This window comes from Lipotes vexillifer, unplaced genomic scaffold (assembly GCF_000442215.2).
Source record: "Lipotes vexillifer unplaced genomic scaffold, Lipotes_vexillifer_v1.1 scaffold1477, whole genome shotgun sequence".
NCBI classification, from domain to species: Eukaryota; Metazoa; Chordata; class Mammalia; order Artiodactyla; family Lipotidae; genus Lipotes; species Lipotes vexillifer.
The window spans coordinates 68,833-88,345 of NW_006776536.1; the positions used below are offsets into that span (position 1 = coordinate 68,833).

At 40.2% G+C, this 19,513-nt stretch overlaps 1 protein-coding gene across 1 annotated transcript in view; it reads right to left on the minus strand.

The window, feature by feature from the left end:
• The window catches only part of PPP6R3 (protein phosphatase 6 regulatory subunit 3), a gene marked incomplete at its 3' end in the record, with an annotated part of 111,024 nt that overhangs the window by 68,209 nt on the left and 23,302 nt on the right, over positions 1 to 19,513 (minus strand). The window contains exon 2 of the mRNA XM_007450450.1: positions 2,255 to 2,407. The remainder of the gene's footprint in view (positions 1 to 2,254; positions 2,408 to 19,513) is intronic.

A 19,513-nucleotide genomic window follows, 5' to 3' on the forward strand; every position in this document is an offset into this window, starting at 1 on the left:
AAAGGGAGATTTTTAAAACTGTTATCCTGAGAAATGCCTCTGAAATTTTAGCTCCTACCACCAAACAATTAATGACACCTATAACATAAAATGTACTAGACATAAAGTAGAAGTGAAAACTCTTAGCTCAGGAGTGCTTAAAATCTACTTAAGGAAAAACAGTAATCCTAAAATAATTTAATGATAAGAGTTCAAAAAGGAATGACCACAAAGGGACTGGACCAACATAGAAAGGTTTTACAAAAAAGGTGGAAAGAGAGCTGAGCCCTGGAAGGCATAAAATCAAATACACAGAATAATAAAACCGTATGACGGGGGTGGGCAAAATGGATGAAGGGGATACAAAGTTATAGTTACAAAATAAATAAGTCAAGGGATAGAATGTACAGCATGGTGACTATAGTTAATGATACTGTATTGTATATTTGAAAGTTGCTAAGAGAACAAATCTTAAAAGTTTTCATTACAAGGAAAAAAAATCTGTAACTATGTGTAAGGATGATAACTAATAACTAGACCTATTGTGGTAATCATTTATCAAAATATAGAAATATCAAATCATTATACTGTACTCCTGAAACTAGTACGTCAATTATACCTCAACTGAAAAAAAAAAAGCTAATATGTGTAATACTATAAAGAGTTCTAAAAATTAGTTTTTGAGGGCTTCCCTGGTGGCACAGTGGTTGAGAGTCCGCCTGCCGATGCAGGGGACACGGGTTTGTGCCCCGGTCCGGGAAGATCCCACATGCTGCGGAGCGGCTGGGCCCGTGAGCCATGGCCGCTGAGCCTGCACGTCCAGAGCCTGTGCTCCGCAACGGGAGAGGCCACAACAGTGAGAGGCCCGCGTACCGCAAAAAAATAAATAAATAAATAAAAAATAAATTAGTTTTTGAAATCCAGCATCACAATAGAAAAATGGATAATCGTTTTAACTATAAATGAATCTGACAGTCAGATCATAGCTTATCACTGCATACTACTGGACTTCTTATATCTGAACCCTCAACTGAATTCTCCACTCAGTCAGGCAGGTAAGAAACTGAAGAGTTCATACCTACGGGTTAGAACCTATCCCAAGGCAGAGAAAAAGGAAGGGCTGGGCCACATGAGCAAAAACAAACAAACAAAACCATATGAGACAAGGTGCTCAGAGTGAATGACTACTTAAAGGGAATTCTCCCCATCAGGATTTATACAGAATAATATGAAGATAAAAACTGGACAAATCAGAACCTTTCTACAAGAGTTGGTGCTTCACTGTGTAAGCAGAAGGGGATGCTGAGGAAGAGTTATTCACAAGGGACTGGAGGTGGGGGAGAGCACAGGCAAAGTGGCTTACTGCCTAGGAAAGATTGGGGCCTGGGGATTAGGAGCAGAGACCTGTTACAACAGAACAACTATAGTATCTCCTGAGACAGTGAAGCCTGAAAGGTAGATGATTAAATGGTTTATGTCCACCTGCTCCTCCAGTTACTATGGAACAAATGAAATTGGATTAAGTATATGTGCATATCCCCAAAAAGGTCCTACTGGGCCACTTTCTATTAAGTGCCAATTGACCCAAAAGCCAAATATGCAAAGTAAACCTCTGGTCTTTCACAAAAAAATTCAGTAAAGAGTTGCAAAATGATAGCAATTAAGACTCAAAAGAGTCAGGTGGCTGGCTAGAAGCCAGATGTCCTTTGGCTGGTGTGAAACAAACACAAATCTCCCTCTCTCTGTCTCTCCCTCTCTCTCTCTCTCTCTCTCTCTCTCTCTCTCTCTCTGTCTCTCCCTCTCTTTCTCTCTGTCTCTCCCTCTCTCTCTGTCTCTCCCTCTCTCTCTCTCTCTCTCTCTCTCTCTCTCACACACACACACACACACACACACACACACACACACACACACACACACACAGAGAGATGACCTAGAAGCAGTAGCTGGTCTCCACGAGCAGAGTCTTTCTCTGGCATTGCTACTTCAGCCTGCTAGGCCTGTCTAGTCCTTAGGGCCCAGCTCAATCCCACCCCAACCCCCATCCCGTGGCAAGTGGGAATCCCATGGGTGCTGCAGATTCTACGACATACCAGAGCAAACTACAGAGCCTGTTATTTAACTTTCTAAAAACACCATAGCGCCACGGAGCCAGGTGGTACCTGGCTCAAAGTGATGACCCAGACCAGGTCCACCTAGACTCCAGGGTCTCAAGACAGAAAACTGCTTTCCTTGATGTAACTCATGGAAGGAAACTCCTCATAATTTGTGACCTTACCTTTCAAACCAAGTTTAAAAATTAAAAGAAATGTTTTCTTTTCTGTGGCTCCTTGCCCATTACAGGTTATCCTGGCAACGGTTGTCTTCCAATTTACTGCATTAGCAGATTAGCAGAATAAAGCGGGATGGTGCACATGAAACAGAAGTTCCCCTATAAAGAAAAAAAGAGCAAAAATGACAACGTGTTCTCTTTTGTTCGGATGAGAGCTGCCATTAAAGGTACTGGTTCAAGGTCTTCATTCACACACAACTATACCTCAGAGGATTGAAAAGTACTAGCTAATTGAAATTTTTTCTATGTAACAAGAGGAAAAAAGGCACTGTCATCCCTCTCCCTAAGCTTTTATCCCACACTAAACAATAACCCAGAAACAGATACACAGTAAGAGCACTATCAGTGAGCAAATAAGAAAAAATACATATGCTTATCTTTGTCTTATGAAAACAACAATGATATTCTTACTCAACACAGGGTTAACTACAAAGATGCCATATTTTACAACACTAAAACAAGTTTTAAAAGTTATCTCCCTCTAAATGTCCCCAAGTAGCCCCGTGTAATACCTTTAAACAACTGTAACTTACTAGGAACTATGAGCAGAACATTAAGTTCACTTAAGTACTAGCTGCAGCCGAATCCTGTCTCTAATGTGAATTAACCAGATGCTTCACATGAAAGGACTATAAATTTAAACTGTCTTCCAAGGCACTTCATTTATAACTAAATACTGCAGGAAAAGACACAAACTGTGGACAATATACCAATCAGAAATCCTATAAGGGTGCAGTCTACAAGGCATCTCAAAATAAATGCCATTTATTTAATGCCTTTGTTCCACAAAATTCACACTACATTCTGATCAACTCAACATTTTCCCTCAAAATAAATAGAAACAATGCTAACCACTTGCTAAAAGAAACAAAATGAATCAACAAAAACTATAACAAACCTAGTTTAAAATGAAGAAAATATGTGATTCTAAAAAACATTTTACCAGTGAAATGTTTTCTCAATAAAAACTTAAAAAAGTGTTTAATTGATCACCTAAATTTTTGCTTTAAATCATAAGAACAGATCATGTGCCACCACATGACCAACTTAGCATGTTAGTGTAAAGAGTACATTTCTAAATGTCATAGGTAATTCTAGTCCCATCACAACCACTCTGTGTAAGGGGTTCCAGATCCCTTTAAAAATCCAATGAAGTTATATACTCCACAAAATGCACACGCCTGCGCACACACACATACATTTGACATTTAATCTGAGTAGCTGTAGGACCCTCAACTGACCTACAATCTTTTCTCCCACCAGCCGAGATCACCCACTTCTGGACTTCCCTAGTGGTGCCGTGCTTAAGAATCCACCTACTAAAGCAGGCAACATGGGTTTGAGCCCTGGTCGGGTAAGATCCCACATGCTGCCGAGCAAGGAAGCCCGGGCACAACTACTGAGCCTGCAAGCCACAACTACTGAGCCTGTGGGCCGCAACTACTGAAGCCCGCATGCCTAGGACCTGCCCTCCGCAACAAGAGAAGCCACCGCAACGAGAAGCCCACGCACTGCAGCAAAGAGCAGCCCCCACTCGCCGCAACTAGAGAAAGCCCGCGTGCAGCAACAAGGACCCAATGCAGCCAAAAAAAAAAAAAAAAAAAAAAAAATACCCCATTATAGTCAATACCCACTTCCAGCCAGTCAGTCAATCACAGGCTCCCAGCAGAGTTGTACCAACCTGCCTGCCTCACTGTGCTGCACACTCCCATCCAGGGAAGCCAAAAGATAAGACAGCTGTCAACCCGCTCAGAGCATCACAAATCCAGGTGCTTATTAAGTTGTAACAAGTATGCTGAGACATAACCCACTTTTCTGGAAAAAGGTCTTTAATTGTTCAGTCTTTTCCCTTAGACTAATTACGGGAAAGAGAGGGTCTATACTATTGATGATAAGAAATCTGTTTTTTTCTAAAGTGTGAAAATGTGGGAAACAAGATCAAAAGATAGAAAACAGAATGAAATGGTATATAAATGCAGTATTGGGACTCCTGGGTAAACAATGTATATTGAACACACATTGAAATGCCTCTAAAAGTACAGTAAAAGAACTGTTTTGGTTGTTTTGTCTTGCTTTTTAAAGGCATAATCCCAAGAACCAACAAAATTAGGGAGCAAAAGGAATATCAGTTGAAAAAGCTATTTAATGAACACTTAGATTCCCAAATCTCCTTGCCTTCTTCTGTCCTTCCCAGCCCCATCAGATGACAGGAGGAAGCCAAAAAGGATGGTGACTCCAGCACAGCTGAGGGTGGGCCTGCCAGTGAAAACAGAGGGACTGTGTGAACTGCGGAAAGAATGCAGAGACAGGCCCCCTCAACTGCCCACCCCACCCCCAGCCAGAATGAAAACTGAAAGTGTCTTCTAATCACTAACCTCAAGAAACAAACACCTGAAAACCCTGACACTGGGGACTTCCCAACCAAAGGAGCTCAACTCATCACACTGCTGAAAGGTTCACAGTCACTGAGCCCCCACCCGTGAGTGGGGGCTCCAATCAACCACCCTCACTCCAATCTTTTCTTTAAAAGTCTTCATTGTAAACTTGCAGAACACCTGCAAGAACACTACAAGAAGCTCCCACAGAGCCTTCACCTAGATTCACAACTAATCACTGTGTCACTTTTGCTCTTCCACCCATCTTCTGCAGCCATCACGTCCTTTACCTTTAAATAGCTTGCTGTGTATTTCCTAAGAACAAGGGTATTCTCTTCCACAACCACAGTCAAAGTCAAGAATACAACACATTAACTGTCCCATACATACTCTATAGTTCACATTCCAATTCCGCCAACTGCTCTACGTCCCTTACGGCAATCCCCCTTCATCTCAATCCAGATCGTGGATCACACCTAATGTCATGTTTCCATCTGAAACAGTTCTTCAGCAATTCTGCCTTTCATTGGCATCTTTGAAGAATATAGGGTATATATATCTGGCAGTACTACCACACAAGTGCTAAGTGAGGTTTGTTTTTCCTAGAGTATCACATAAGTAGTAAGATAATGTCTGTGTGTCCCATTATTGGGATTTTGATCACTTGGTTAAGATGATATTTGCCTCATTTCTCCACTGTAAAATAACCAGTTTCCCCTTAGTAATTAACTAGTAAATTATCTGTAGGAAGATATTTTGAGATTATGTTCTTAAAACATTCACCCAATAGTTTTAGCATCCACTGGCAATTCTTGCCTTAATCAACTGTTACTGACAGTTATAAAATGATGTTTATTTTGTAAATCTACTGTTCCTTCTACATTTATCAGTTGACATTGTAATTCCAATAAGGTTATGTTCCCTTTTTCCCATTCATTCTTTAATTCATTATCAGTATGGACTCACGGATTCTTATTTTATTTATTAATATCACCATTCATTCTGATGCTCAACTTATCCCAGATTTGGCCAGTGGGAACCCCTTCAAGCAGAGGACTGTGTGCTTTCCATGTTTTTTGAGTACTTCCTTATTTCCTTGCATAACAACATGTTCTAGATTAATCTTGTACATTCTCTGCCCCAGCTCTAAAATCACCCATTTCTCCAAGGAGCCCTGGTTCCTTTTAGTGGAGGGTGTGATTTAGAAATGAAGATCTGAGAACTAAGTATGTTCACAGATAGTGAACAAAGCTGAGAAAGAATGGCAATTTCATATGATTCAACTCTATGTGTTGTGTGTGTATATACCCCAACTTTAAATGTGAACGAAAACCACGGGTTCTAATAACATCTCAGGAAAGCCTCTATCATGAAACATAGAGTGAAAAACAAAACAGAAAAATGCAGGATGGAGGAAAGAATATACAAGAAAAAGAGTACATTAAAAAAATTATCCTCAGAAAGATAAGTTAATGTATCCATCAAATTGAAAAAAAAAGGGATATTATTTAAAAGGGCACTGAGAATAATTAGCAGACTAATATATTAGGAAAATGACTTCCAACCCAGAAGTCTATACCCAGCCAAACTATCAATCAAGAGTACACAGAAAGTCTCAAAAGACTTACCTCCCACACCCCCTTCCTCATAGAAAACTACTAGAGACTGTGCTCCACTAAAACAAGAGAGAAAAAGGAACAGGAAATTCAATGAAGGAGAGAGGCAAAATGAACTCCCAGGGTCCCAGCAGACAACTGTGTTCCCAGCAGGGAGGACAAGCCGTCCAGTCTGGAGCAGGTAAAAATTTCTTCAAAAAGATAAAGCTGATAGAATACCTGAACATGTAACTGGTGAAAAGTGTGAGGCTAAATTAGTGATTGATATATTAAAAAAAAAAAAAAGTTGACTCAACATTTCCACGGAATACCAGAAGTTGTTTAGGAAAAGTATTTATAATTTACTACTTGACACTATAAATAGCATCCCAAGTAATAATGGATAAATATTGATTTAACCAAAATTGCAATAAAACTGTATTGGAAAGATGGGGAAGACAGAATGTGGGGAAGAGGGTGCAGTGAGGGAAAAAGAGTAAGCTAATCCTTATCTCCCATATCTTTTCAGAAAGGGAAATCAATAGATGTGCTTAAAACTAAAAAAATAAGCAAGCATGCATGTAATTATGAACTCTTCCAGTATGCTCTTCAGACATATGGAGGTAAATATGTGTTTTTAAACTGGCTAAAAGAGTTCTAAGTAATATAGTCGCCTTCAGGGAAGGGGGAAAGAGGGAGGGGTGACTAAAAAGTGCTGTCATCTTATCTTATCCAACCTCCTAAAGCTAGCTCACTCTTAACTGGAGATATGCAAAACTGACAAATTTTTTTTTCTAGTAACATTTTAAGAAGAATGCTAGACTGGGAGGGAGTATTAAATGTTGAGACCAGAGAACTATAACATCAGCTACTCATTAGTTGTGTGACATAAGGCAAGTCATTTGACCTGAGTATCCATTTCTTAATCTACAAAATAAAGGAGCTGGACTAAGGTAACTCTAAACTTTCTTCCTCTTTCAATAAATTTATGAATCTAATATAAAAATAAAGTAATCAAAGCTTTAAATATGGTGCCAGTGGCCATGGACAATGGCAAATTAAATTACAGAAAGAATGAAGCAGGACTTGGTGAAATAATAAATGGAGAGAGAAGTAAAATGGGGAAAAAAAAATTCTGCTTTAAGCCTGTGGGTCCTAAGAGGGTGCTGATGGTGAAGGAGAAATGAGAAAAGCACTGTTTTAGAAATGAAGACAAAAGAGTTCCTGATGCTGGCCTGGAACCAACTGAACTGACAGTATCCAGACAAACTATGACATGAGCCCACTGGAAAAAACCTAACTAAGCTGGAAACAAATGTTTGTGTTAAAAGTTAAAACATACAGATGATGGTGGAATCCATAAGGACGATGAAAAGCTCTTCCCAAAGAATACAGAAACTGAAAAAGGAGGAATTCTCCCCTCGTATTTAATTACTAGGAAACCATAAGTTTTACATCATGATTAAAGGACAAAAATGAGAAAGGGGCATGGCTAGAGAGCAGACTATTGAAAGGCAGTGGGAGCAACAGCACAATGTCATACAAGCTAAAGGAGGAAAAATATAGATTTGCTAATAAAGAATATAATACATAGCTTACTAGTTGACGTCACAGTGCATTCGGGCTGCTATAACAGAATACCATATATTGGATGACTTAACAAACAACAGAAATTTACTTCTCACACTGCTATAAACTGGGAAGTCCAAGATCACAGCATCTGTAGTGTCTGGTGAGGACCCCCTTCCTGGTTCATAGACCACAGCCTTTTCTGTGTCCTCACACGGCAGAAAGGGATGAGGGAACTCTCTGGGATCACCAATCCCAATCATTAGGGCTCCACTCTCACACCTCACCACCCCACAAAGGCCTCACTTCCCAACACCATCACACTGAGGATTAGGTTTCAACATATGAATGTTAGAGGGGAGACAAACATTCAGTCTATAGCAGTTGATATCATCAGATTATTCTTTCAGAGGAAATGGATCCAGAGGGGCCCCCTCAAAAAAGGAAAAAAAGATTTTTTTTAAAAAGATAATATACTTTTACTTTTGTATTTATTTTTGCCAATCATTTCTTAAAGGAGCCACATCTTCCTCAATAGGCATATAACATAACTCTATAAAAAAGGGTCTCCTCTTTCCAATACTACTGACCCTGATTAAGGCCAATGAAGAGAATGTTAAGAACATAATTATAAAAATATCAGTGAAGAATGAGGGCTGGTTTAGCCTAAAACAGCAAAGGAACAGATTCTCAGCTAAAGAGTATCTAAATATGTACTTGCTTAGTCACAGAACTCAAGAATAGCAAGAATGAACATCTACCCTTACAAACCCTTTGTGCCAGCATTATACACATGCTTCTCAAACCTCTTAGGTATTATTCCTATTTTATCACTGAGAATAATTAAGAAAGGACACTCCAAATAACCCTTAATGAACCCTCAATTTATTTATTTTTTAAAAACTCACTTTGGGGCAAAAGGAATAATAACCTGCTCCCTATGCTCTCATATGACTTTTTACCATAAATTCCATGATACTCTTCACAAATGCAAATTCACAAGAGGAAGCCGTAGCTATTACATAACATGCAAGAAAATATTTTCTCCTTGCGTCACATATCATACACAAACAACTAAAGACAACCTCTCAGTTACAGACAGGTGATACAGCCTAGAGCCTGGACCCACAAAAACAAGCAAGTCTACTCTTATTAACATCAGGGAGCCCTAAGGTAGGCCAGCTCAATCAGAGTTATCATTTTAATGTGGATCTCAATGATCCTATCTCTGCAAATGTGCTCACAAATGCTCTCCAAAACACCCAAGTCTAAAGAGATGCAAGATAATGAGATGGGAAGATACTCCATCTCTATGAGGTCTTGCTCACCATTTTATCCTCAATGCCTAGCACACTGTAAATTAAAAAAATCCCCCATATTTTGACCACAAAAATCATCTAAAATGAGCACACAACCACTCATAATTGGGAGAAACAAACTAAGTAAGTAACATCATTTGGATGACTTCAGAGGCATCTTTCAATATATATGTATGTATTTTTTATATATATACATAGATACACACAGATATATATGTAACTATCAGCTAATTTCAGAACCAATCAATTTAATACAAGCTGTGGCAAGAATACAGGCTTCTAAAGCATTAATCAAAAATTACTGTGACAAGAATGGAAAAAGACTGCTTTTTAAAGTATAAAACACCCAAGGTAAATCCATACTACCACCTTTTAAAAGCAAAATCAGGTACGTAAAGGACTAAGTAAAAACTTTGGCACCTGACTGGATTACGTCATCGTCCTGCTATGCACCCTAATGGACACGCAAATCACTGCCATCGTACATGAAAGCCAAACCAATCTAAGTCGCTATTAAAATCGAGCCAAATCGTAAATTAGCATCCAAAGTAAAGCCCAGAAATCCAACGCTGCCTGTTACAACAACAGTGTGCAGAGATGTAGAGCAATGGTACAAAAGACTATATGATTCCAATCGACAAAGCTATACTTAGCTGGCTCAGCCATGGTTACACATCAAGCTTAATTTGATGTAAAAACTTCCATAATCCTGAGTACAAAAGCAAGAAAGACATCAAACTTTTTGTAGGCCATCTTAGTAACCAAGTGATTAATATGTGAAATAGAAGTACAGAGTCTGGAAAACACGTTAAGCAGCATGAAGATGAATGAATGTATCACTGAAAATTCAGCCCAAGGATGGGATTTTCAACTGGCAAACCAAGATACCTGACAGATGGAAAAGGAAAAGCCCTTCTTCATATAGGCTCCTGGTTACTGTCCTAAAGAACAGATGAAATATGAAGCAAGAAGGGCCCAAGTCACAACCGGTTATAGCACTGCCACAAGCTCTGAGTGATTTTTTTCCTCCTACGTTTAAACACAAACCTGATTTCTAGTTGGCAATTCTAATCATACTCATAACTCTTGGTGCCCACCACTAAAACTTCTAAAGTTATCAAAAAAAAAAAAAAAACTGTTTTGAGGGGAATGCTCTAGACCTACACTGTACAATACAGTAAGCCACCTGCCACACACAGCCACTGAGCACCTGCAACGTGACTAGTAAGACTAAGGAACTAAATTTTCAATTTTCTTTTAATTTAAATAGCCACGCTGACAAACAAAGAATACCATTTTACTGGGCAGCACTGCTCCGACTCACATTAAAAACTAAGCACAGGATAAATGTTTATGGTCTACAATTTTGGGTAAGTTTACATCTCTAGGCTTCAACTTTCTCAACCAAAAAATATAAAGAGCGTTCCATTAGATTGTCTCCATGACTAAAAATAAATTAGTGCAGCATATAAATGAAAAGTCTCGGGACTTCCCTGGCAGTCCAGTGGCTAAGACTCTGTGCTCCCAATGCAGGGGGCCTGGGTTTGATCCCTGGTCAGGGAACTAGATCCCTGACCGACCACATGCCACAACTAAAAAGATCCCACATGAGGCAACAAAGATCCCACATGCCGCAACTAGGACCCGAAGGGGAAAAAAAGCCTTCATTAAGACTGTTGCAGTGTAATTAAAGCTACACACCCCTGGCTTCCCTGGTGGCACAATGGTTGTGAATCTGCCTGCCAGTGCAGGGGACACGGGTTCGAGCCCTGGTCCAGAAGGATCCCACGTGCCACGGAGTAACTTAGCCCGTGCACCACAACTACTGAGCCTGCGCTCTAGAGCCCGCATGCCACAACTAGTGAAGCCCACGCACCTAGAGCCCGTGCTCCGCAACAAGAGAGGCCACCGTAATGAGAAGCCCACGCACCGCAACGAAGAGCAGCTCCCGCTCACCGCAACTAGAGAAAGCCTGTGCATAGCAACAAATACCCAACGCAGCCAAAAAATAAATACATAAAAATCTTTCCAAAAAAATAAAACCACACACCCACCTCAAAGTTATGGCAGGTTACCTCACCCTGATGACACAAGGGTATCATATTACTCCTCACTTCACCAAATTTAATGGGGAAAACCAAGAGAACATGCATTCAGTCCAGTCAACCTTTGGGCAAGTAAACTCCTCTCTCTGAGCTTGTTTTCATATCTGTAAAATGAGATGATTATAAACTAAATGATCACTTAAGATGCTTCAAACCCTCAACTACTTCTTCCCTGCGGCCCTAAGAAGAAATATAAAATGTAAGTGAAAGCAGGATACTCTAAGAAATGAAGACAAAGGAATCAATGAATAACCACAGACTCAAACTCTTAAATGAAATTAACTAAATTTAAACAAGATCTTAAAAGTAGAGAGTCCCAATGACAGAGAATTTAAAGTTATATTGGGTTGGCCAAAAAGTTCGTTCGGTTTAAAGTAAATATAAAAGACACATTTTTCATTTTCACGAAGATCTTTATTGAACAACATATTCACTAACCGAACTTTCTGGCCAACCCACTACAATATCAGTGTACTCTGCTGGGAGACTGATTTGGTCTATTAGGGTGTACCCAGTTTTTTGTTTTTGCTTTAAGTCCATATGTGAACACGCTGCTTTCTCCAAAGCAGGACGATCAGTAAAACCGGGTTAACGTAGGTGGCAGGAGAACATATAGCACAGAGGTTTGTACTGTCCCTTCCCTCACAGAAGGTGGACAAAGGAAGTCTTCCTCCTCCATCAGGCAGCTGTAGTATAATCACCATTGCTACATCCAGCTTTCTCAGACAACATCAGATGCTTGCTTACTTTACCAATGATCCAAACCAAGTAAAATGATGCTCTCACGATAGGAACTATGGTTATTTTTAGATGCAGTAAGGCAAACTGGAGTGTGAATTCATCCATGAAGCTGGTAAGATATGTTATACCCATCTTTCCTGTGGTATACAACTCAGAACATATATAAAACAGGACAGGATCCTTTAAAAAGAACCCTAACAGGCATCTGGAGACGGGAATATAGACTCATAATTCATGTGAAGTGTGTTAAAAGGCAGAAAGTCAAGAGAGAATGACAGGCTTAACATCGCTCTTCAAAGGCATATTTTCACATACATTCTGTGCCTATACCAGACCCACTGATATTTTTTTCAATCTTTTAAAATGGGGGGAAAGAATCACTCTCAAAGTCCCTGGTTTATAGCATGGTAGAAAAAAACAAAACCAAATTCTACCTTTTGAAGAATACAATGTTTTAGCGGGACTTCCCTGGTGGCACAGTGGTTAAAAATCCTCCTGCCACTGCACGGGTCGCAGGTTCAAGCCCTGGTCCGGGCAGGTCCCACATGCCGCAGAACAACTAAGCCCACGTACCACAACTACTGAGCCTGTGTCCTAGAGCCCGTGAGCCACAACTACTGAGCCTGCGTGTCACAACTACTGAAGCCCATGCGCCTAGAGCCCGTGCTCCGCAACAAGAGAAGCCACCGCAATGAGAAGCTCACGCACCGCAACGAAGAGTAGCCCCCACTCGCCACAGCTAGAGAAAGCCCGCGCACAGCAGCAAAAACCAACGCAGCCAAAAAATAAAAAAAAAGTTTTAGCTGATACTGACTTTCCTTTACGTTACAGTTGATTTAATCAGGCCACCACTGATGGACCATCTAGTTTTCAATTTTCACTATCACCAAAAAATGCCAGGGTTCCCAAAAGTGGAACTGCTGGATTAAATAATGTTCATTTCTAATTAGCTGCACAATAGCCACTGGAGGTCATTGCTATCCACATTCCCACCACCAATGGAAGTATGTATGCCAGGTTCCTCACACCCTTGCCCAACAATGTCTTTTTCTCTTAAGAGCACTGTTCATGTCTAAGAGCCATTTATACTTCACTTTTCTGCCAACTGTCTGTTTATATCCTTTGTTCATTTTTCTACTGGGCCTGTCTTCTCAATGGTTTGTAGTGGTTATTTAAAAGTAAGAAAAGGAGCCCTTTGTCTCAAAGCATTCCCTCTTCAGCTCATTCCAATCTGGTGTCTATCTGTACCACTCAACTGAAACTGCCTTTTTAAGTCACCAGTGACCTCCAGATGGGGCTAAATCTAAGTGAAACTCTTCTGTCCTCCTCTCAACCTCGCTCTCGAGAGCATTCAGTACTGTTCACCAGGAGACCCTCCTTACTGGCACCTTCTCCTCACTTGGCTTCTTTGAGATCACACCCACCTTGTTTTCTCACTGGCCACCTCTCGGTCTCCTCCGAGGCAGAGGTTCCCACAGGGTTCAGACTGTGGACACTACCTAGGTACACTCTCCCCAGCTGACTACAGTGGCTGGGGTGTCCACTTCCATGTCTTCTACTCACCCTGTTGCCGAAGCAACCGAAACAAGGCCTGGGGAGACTTAAAAAAAAAAAAAAAATGGTTTTGTTGAATAAATGAAGCTGTTTCCACGGGTTTTTAAATATACCTCTGTAAACACAGTTGAGATTCAAATTTATAAAACCAACTAAGGCCATCTCTGCACTTCAAACACAGGTTCCCAACTATTAGCAGACATTTCCCCTTGGATGTCTTGCAAGCACATTAAATTTAGTATCTCCTAAATGGGTTTTTGCTCTCTATCATACACTGACCAGCAACCAAACCTTTTCCTCACTAAGTTCTCCCTGTCCCAGAAAAGGCACACCCCAGTTGTAAAAGACAGAGCCTGGCTCCTCTTTTCCCTTCCAATATCCAATTCATCAAAATTTTGTCAACTCCATCTTCTGAGTATCTCCCCTTCTTCATCTTCCTCTGCCACCACCCGGAGAACAAAAACAGCTTCCTACTTCATCTCCTTGCATCTCCTCTGGCCCTTTAAGCCACCGTTTACTTGCGTTCCCAGTCAGTGTCCTCTGCCACTCCACGTGAGCAATAATAACAGTGGTGATAATCTGATCTATGTGGTCCACTGCGGTAGCCATATAAGGCTTTAAACACATGAAACATAGCTAGTTCGAACTGAGAAGTACGTATGTGTAAAATATACACTTGACTTCAAAGACTTAATATAAAAGAAAGTGAAAATATCTCATTAATAATTTTATATGACATGCTGAACTGACAATATTTTGTATTACTGGGTTAAATAAAATACATTAAAATTAATTTTACCTGTTTCCTTTTCATAAGGCCACTAGAAAATTTATGATTACATATGTAGCTTGCACTGTATCTCTATTGAGACACTGTCCTGATTCACTGAGGGCACCAGCATGCCATCTTTTTAAACCACATGTGACCAAAGCATTGAAAGCACCAGGCCTGGCACTGGGCAGGCACCCAGATATTTGCTGAAAGAATTATAGTCAACAACTGGTATCCTTTATGTACACTCATTTAAAAACAAAACACTGAAAATTTAGCTCTTAATTGAAGTTGAACCACACTTTTAAAGTACAATTTGGGCTTCCCTGGTGGCGCAATGGTTAGGAAGCCGCCTGCCAATACAGGGCACATGGGTTTGAGCCCTGGAACGGGATGATCCCACATGCCGTGGAGCAACGAAGCCCGTGCGCCACAACTACTGAAGCCCGCGCACCTAGAGCCCGTGCTCCGCAACAAGAGAAGCCGCCGCAATAAGAAGCCTGCGCACCACAACAAAGAGTAGCCCCTGCGCGCAGCAACGAAGGCCCAACACAGCCAAAAATAAATAATAAATAAAATAAAATTTAAAAAATAAATGAAATACTGTGTGTATTAAAACAACTTTTTTTGTTGTTTTAATTCAACAAATGTATACTGAGACCTGCTCTGCAGAGCACACCAAAGCCAGGTGTCCTGACTTCTAGCTGGCACCGCGGCAGGCTCACTGCACCCAGTCACCCTTTCATTAAGGAAACCCATGACATGGAGTTAGAGAAATGCCTTCTTTGTTTTTCATATTTTGCATTCTTATAATAAATCATTTGAATTTATACAAATAATACACAAATACATTCTTCTAAACTACTGTAACAATACAGACAAAGTGACAATCTCCTTCTACCTACCCAGCTCCTTCCAATCACAGTAATCAGTTTCAGAACTGTTAAGAAAACAACTAAGTTGAAACTTTACACATACATGAATTTTAAGAAATACTTTGTCTACTTCTCTAACATTCATCCTAATTACGTCATTAATTTTTGTAATTTTTCGGCGCTAAATTTTCTGCTAGAAGGGAAAGCCAGAAACTGGGGAAGACTGGAAATTTAAGGTGGCCTAAAAAGATTCTGAGTCATCAACCCTTAAAACTTAAGTCATCACAACTCAAAAAATCAGCCATGAGAGAAGGCAAGCTAGTGGACAGTACAAGGAGGGGAAAAAAAAAGTAGGTGGTTAACATGGAAAGTCTAATTAATAAGATTTAGGTAGTGATCATCTTGTAATGTATTTAAATATCCAATCACTATGCTGTACACCTGAAATTAACATAATATTGTCGCACCAACAATATGTCAAGTGAAAAAACAAAACAAAACAAAACAAAAAACCTGGGAGGTGGGGCTTTGCAAAAAGTATCACACCACCTTATGTTATGCCCTGCAACATTTAAACTACCAGAGAGGGTGTGGTATCTTCAAGAGGGCAAGGCTTACAGTCAGTGTGGAGTCTTCTAAAGAAACAAAAAATGCACTCTCAGATGGCCTCACAAACACACAGAGTACATTTCAAAACAAACATTATTACATTTTAAGTCTAGAACTATAATCTGAATGGATTTCAATGTGATTTAGGTTGGAAGTCCTTTAAAAATTTCAATTTGGGTCCACATTCAACCTCCAGAGACAGATCACAACCAAAGAAGACACATGAGCGAGACTGCAGGAAAGGTTACGCCCAAACAGAGAAACTTACAACTACCTGCTTACAAGGCAGAGGACACTGTGGGGATACTACAAGACAAAAAAAATTGAGGTCTTCCACAGATGGCAAGTGAGGTAGGGGGAATTGTTTTACCTTTTTTTAAAATTTTTTTATTTTTTTAATTTTTTGCGGTACGCGGGCCTCTCACCGCTGTGGCCTCTCCCGCCGCGGAGCACAGGCTCCGGACGCGCAGGCTCAGCGGCCACGGCCCACGGGCCCAGCTGCTACGCGGCATGTGGGATCCTCCCAGACCGGGGCACGAACCCGTGCCCCCTGCATCGGCAGGCCGACTCTCAACCACTGCGCCACCAGGGAAGCCCGGGGGGATTGTTTTAACTGGTAGACCTTATTCGGATCCTGATTTGCCAAAATTAGAAAACTGTATATATAAAAATTATCACATTTGAGACAATGGGAAATTTCAACTCCGACTAGGTACTGGATAGTATCAAGCAACTGCTTTGTGGGAGTTTTATTTAGACGTCATAGTTTTGTGGTTATGTTATGGTTAAAACAAAAAAAAGTTTATTTTTGAAAGATCTATACTGACATATTTACAGAAGAAACAAGATAATTATTTTGAGATTTTCTTCAAAGTAATATGTAAGGGGCTAGCCATAAAGGAAAAATTAATCAATTGAATTACATTAACTCCTCTTCCTCCAAAGACACAATGACAACCCACAGAGTAGGCAAAGATATTCACCATGTTTGTATCTCCTGAAAGATTCATATCCAGAATAAAAGAAACCCTACCAATTGTTGTGTTTGAAAATATGTCCACGGGCTTCCCTGGTGACGCAGTGGTTGAGAGTCCGCCTGCCGATGCAGGGGACATGGGTTTGTGCCCCGGTCCGGGAAGATCCCACATGCCGCGGAGCGGCTGGGCCCATGAGCCATGGCCGCTGTTAAATGCACTGAGACTTCTGAGGTTGTGTCATAAAAATGATAGCTTCCACTTGGTGCTATTTCTCTCAAATCACTCTCTCAGGGGAAAGTCAGTCACCATGTCCTGAGGACAGGACACTTAGGCAATCCTGTCAAAGGCCTACATGAAAAGGAACTGTGGCCTCCCACCGACAGCCGGGACTAACTTGCCAGGCATGTGAATGAGCCACCTTGGGAAGGATCCTCCAACTCCAGTCAAGCCTTCAGAGGCTGATAACATCCAAGCCAAATGGCCCAGCCAAGTCGCTCCCAAGTTCCTAACCCACAGAAACAATGAGATATTAAATGTTTACTGTTGTTATAAACCACTAAGTTTGGGGATAACTGCTATGAAGCAACAGAGTTAATACGATAAACAAAAGAAAAGAAGACAAATATTACTCTTCGTTAAAAAAGAATAACTAGGGGGTTGGGGAAGGGAAGGATTGAGAGATTGGGATTAGCAGATGCAAAATATTGTATATAAGATGGATAAACAACAAGGTCCTACTGTATAGCACAGGGAACTATATTCAATAACCTGTGATAAACCATAATGGAAAAGAATATTAAAAAGAACATATATATTGGGATTTCTCTGGCGGTCCAGTGGTTAAGACTCCGTGCTCCCACTGCAGGGGGCACAGGTTCAATCCCCGGTAGGGGAACTAAGATCCCACATGCTGCGTGGCATGGCCAAAAATAAATGAATGAATGATGAATGAATGAATGAATGAAAAGAAAAGGAAAAGAAAAAGAATGTGTGTGTGTATGTGTATATATGTATGTATAACTGAGTCACTTTGTTGTGCAGCAGAAATTAATACAGCATTGTAAATCAGCTATACTTCAATACAATTTTAAAAAGATAAAAATGAAAAAGGATAACTAAACAACCAAAAAAAGCATGAAAAGGTGCTTGACTTCACTAGTGCAAATTAAAACTATTGTTAAGGTATCACTACACAGCTAGGGGCGTAGCTAAAATGAAAAGCATGAAAGAAAGATATGAGCTATTAATGATAGTATGGAGTAAGCGGAACATCACACACTGCTGCGGGAAGTGTAACCTGGTACAGCCACTTTAGTAGATGCAGCCACAGTTTTCCAAAATGGAATATATGCACACCTCTACGACCTAGCAACTTCACTTCTAGGTATATCCCCAACAATCTCACACACAATGTCAAGAGGAAAACTCAGACACAAGTGAACATACCATAAGAGTCTATTTATTTAAGGAACAAAACTTAATACAGTTAAGTATCAGGATACTGGCTGCCCTCGGCAGAGAGGAGGGTATGACTGAAAGGGGACAAAGGAGATACCCGGGACCCAATTACCCAGGTGGGTTTCAGACTGTGAAAATTTCATTTATGATGTGTACTCTTCTATATTTCTATTACAATTCAATAGAGTTTTAAAATAGTAACAATCCAGGAGAGAAGTGGGGGTTGAAGGAGTAAGTAGGGCAGGATTGGCCTTGGGTTTATGGTTGTTGGAGTTGAGTACCTGAGGGTTCATTACACTATTCTATATTTGTGTTAAAATTTTCCCCTAATAAAAAAGATTTTAAATATACATTAATATAAAACTGGCTGGAACTGCTGATAAAAGCATAAACTGAGGTAATTTTTCTGGCCATAGATATCAAAGGGTGTTAAAAATCTATACATTCCTTGACCCAATTACTCTGCTTTAATGAGTTCATACTAAGATATTTATCCTGAGTAAAAAAGTCTTATATATAACAATGTCCAAAGAGTTTATAACAGAAAAAAAAAGAGAAATGTCTAAATACAGAGGTCACAGGACACTGTGGGGACCACCACAGGATAAACAATCCAGGTCATCCACAAACACATGGAACCTGAATAACAATGATTTTATCTGCACCAAGGTTCTTTTATCTATCCATTGAAATATAGTCATTAACAAAGATGTGATCCACTTCGTTATGTCACCAAAAACATGCAAATTAAAACAATTGGACACAACTACACACCAATTAGAATGGCCAAAGTCCAAAACACTGACACCAAATGCTGGTGAGGATCTGTAGAGCGACAGGAACTCTCAATCGCTGCTGATGAAAGTGCAAAATGGTACAGGCATTTGGAAGACAGTTTAGCAGTTTCTTACAAAACTAAACATATTACCATACAATCCAGCAAGCGTGCTCCTTGGTATCTACCCAAGGAAGCTGAAAACTTATGATCACACAAAAACCTGCACACAGATGTTTATGGCAGCTTTATCCATACTTGCCAATACCTGGAAGCAACCAACATGTCCTTCAGTAGGTGAGTGAATAGACTTTTCCCCTCCCCTCGTGTTTCTGGGAGGGGAAAAAGAACATTTTCTTTTCTTTTCTTTTTTGAAATATGTCAGGACATTCCATTCTTAACAAAGCTCACCTTCAAAAAAAAACCTATTTTACCAGAGCCTAACCCACTGAGGTTTTACCAGAACCTAACCTACCTGGAG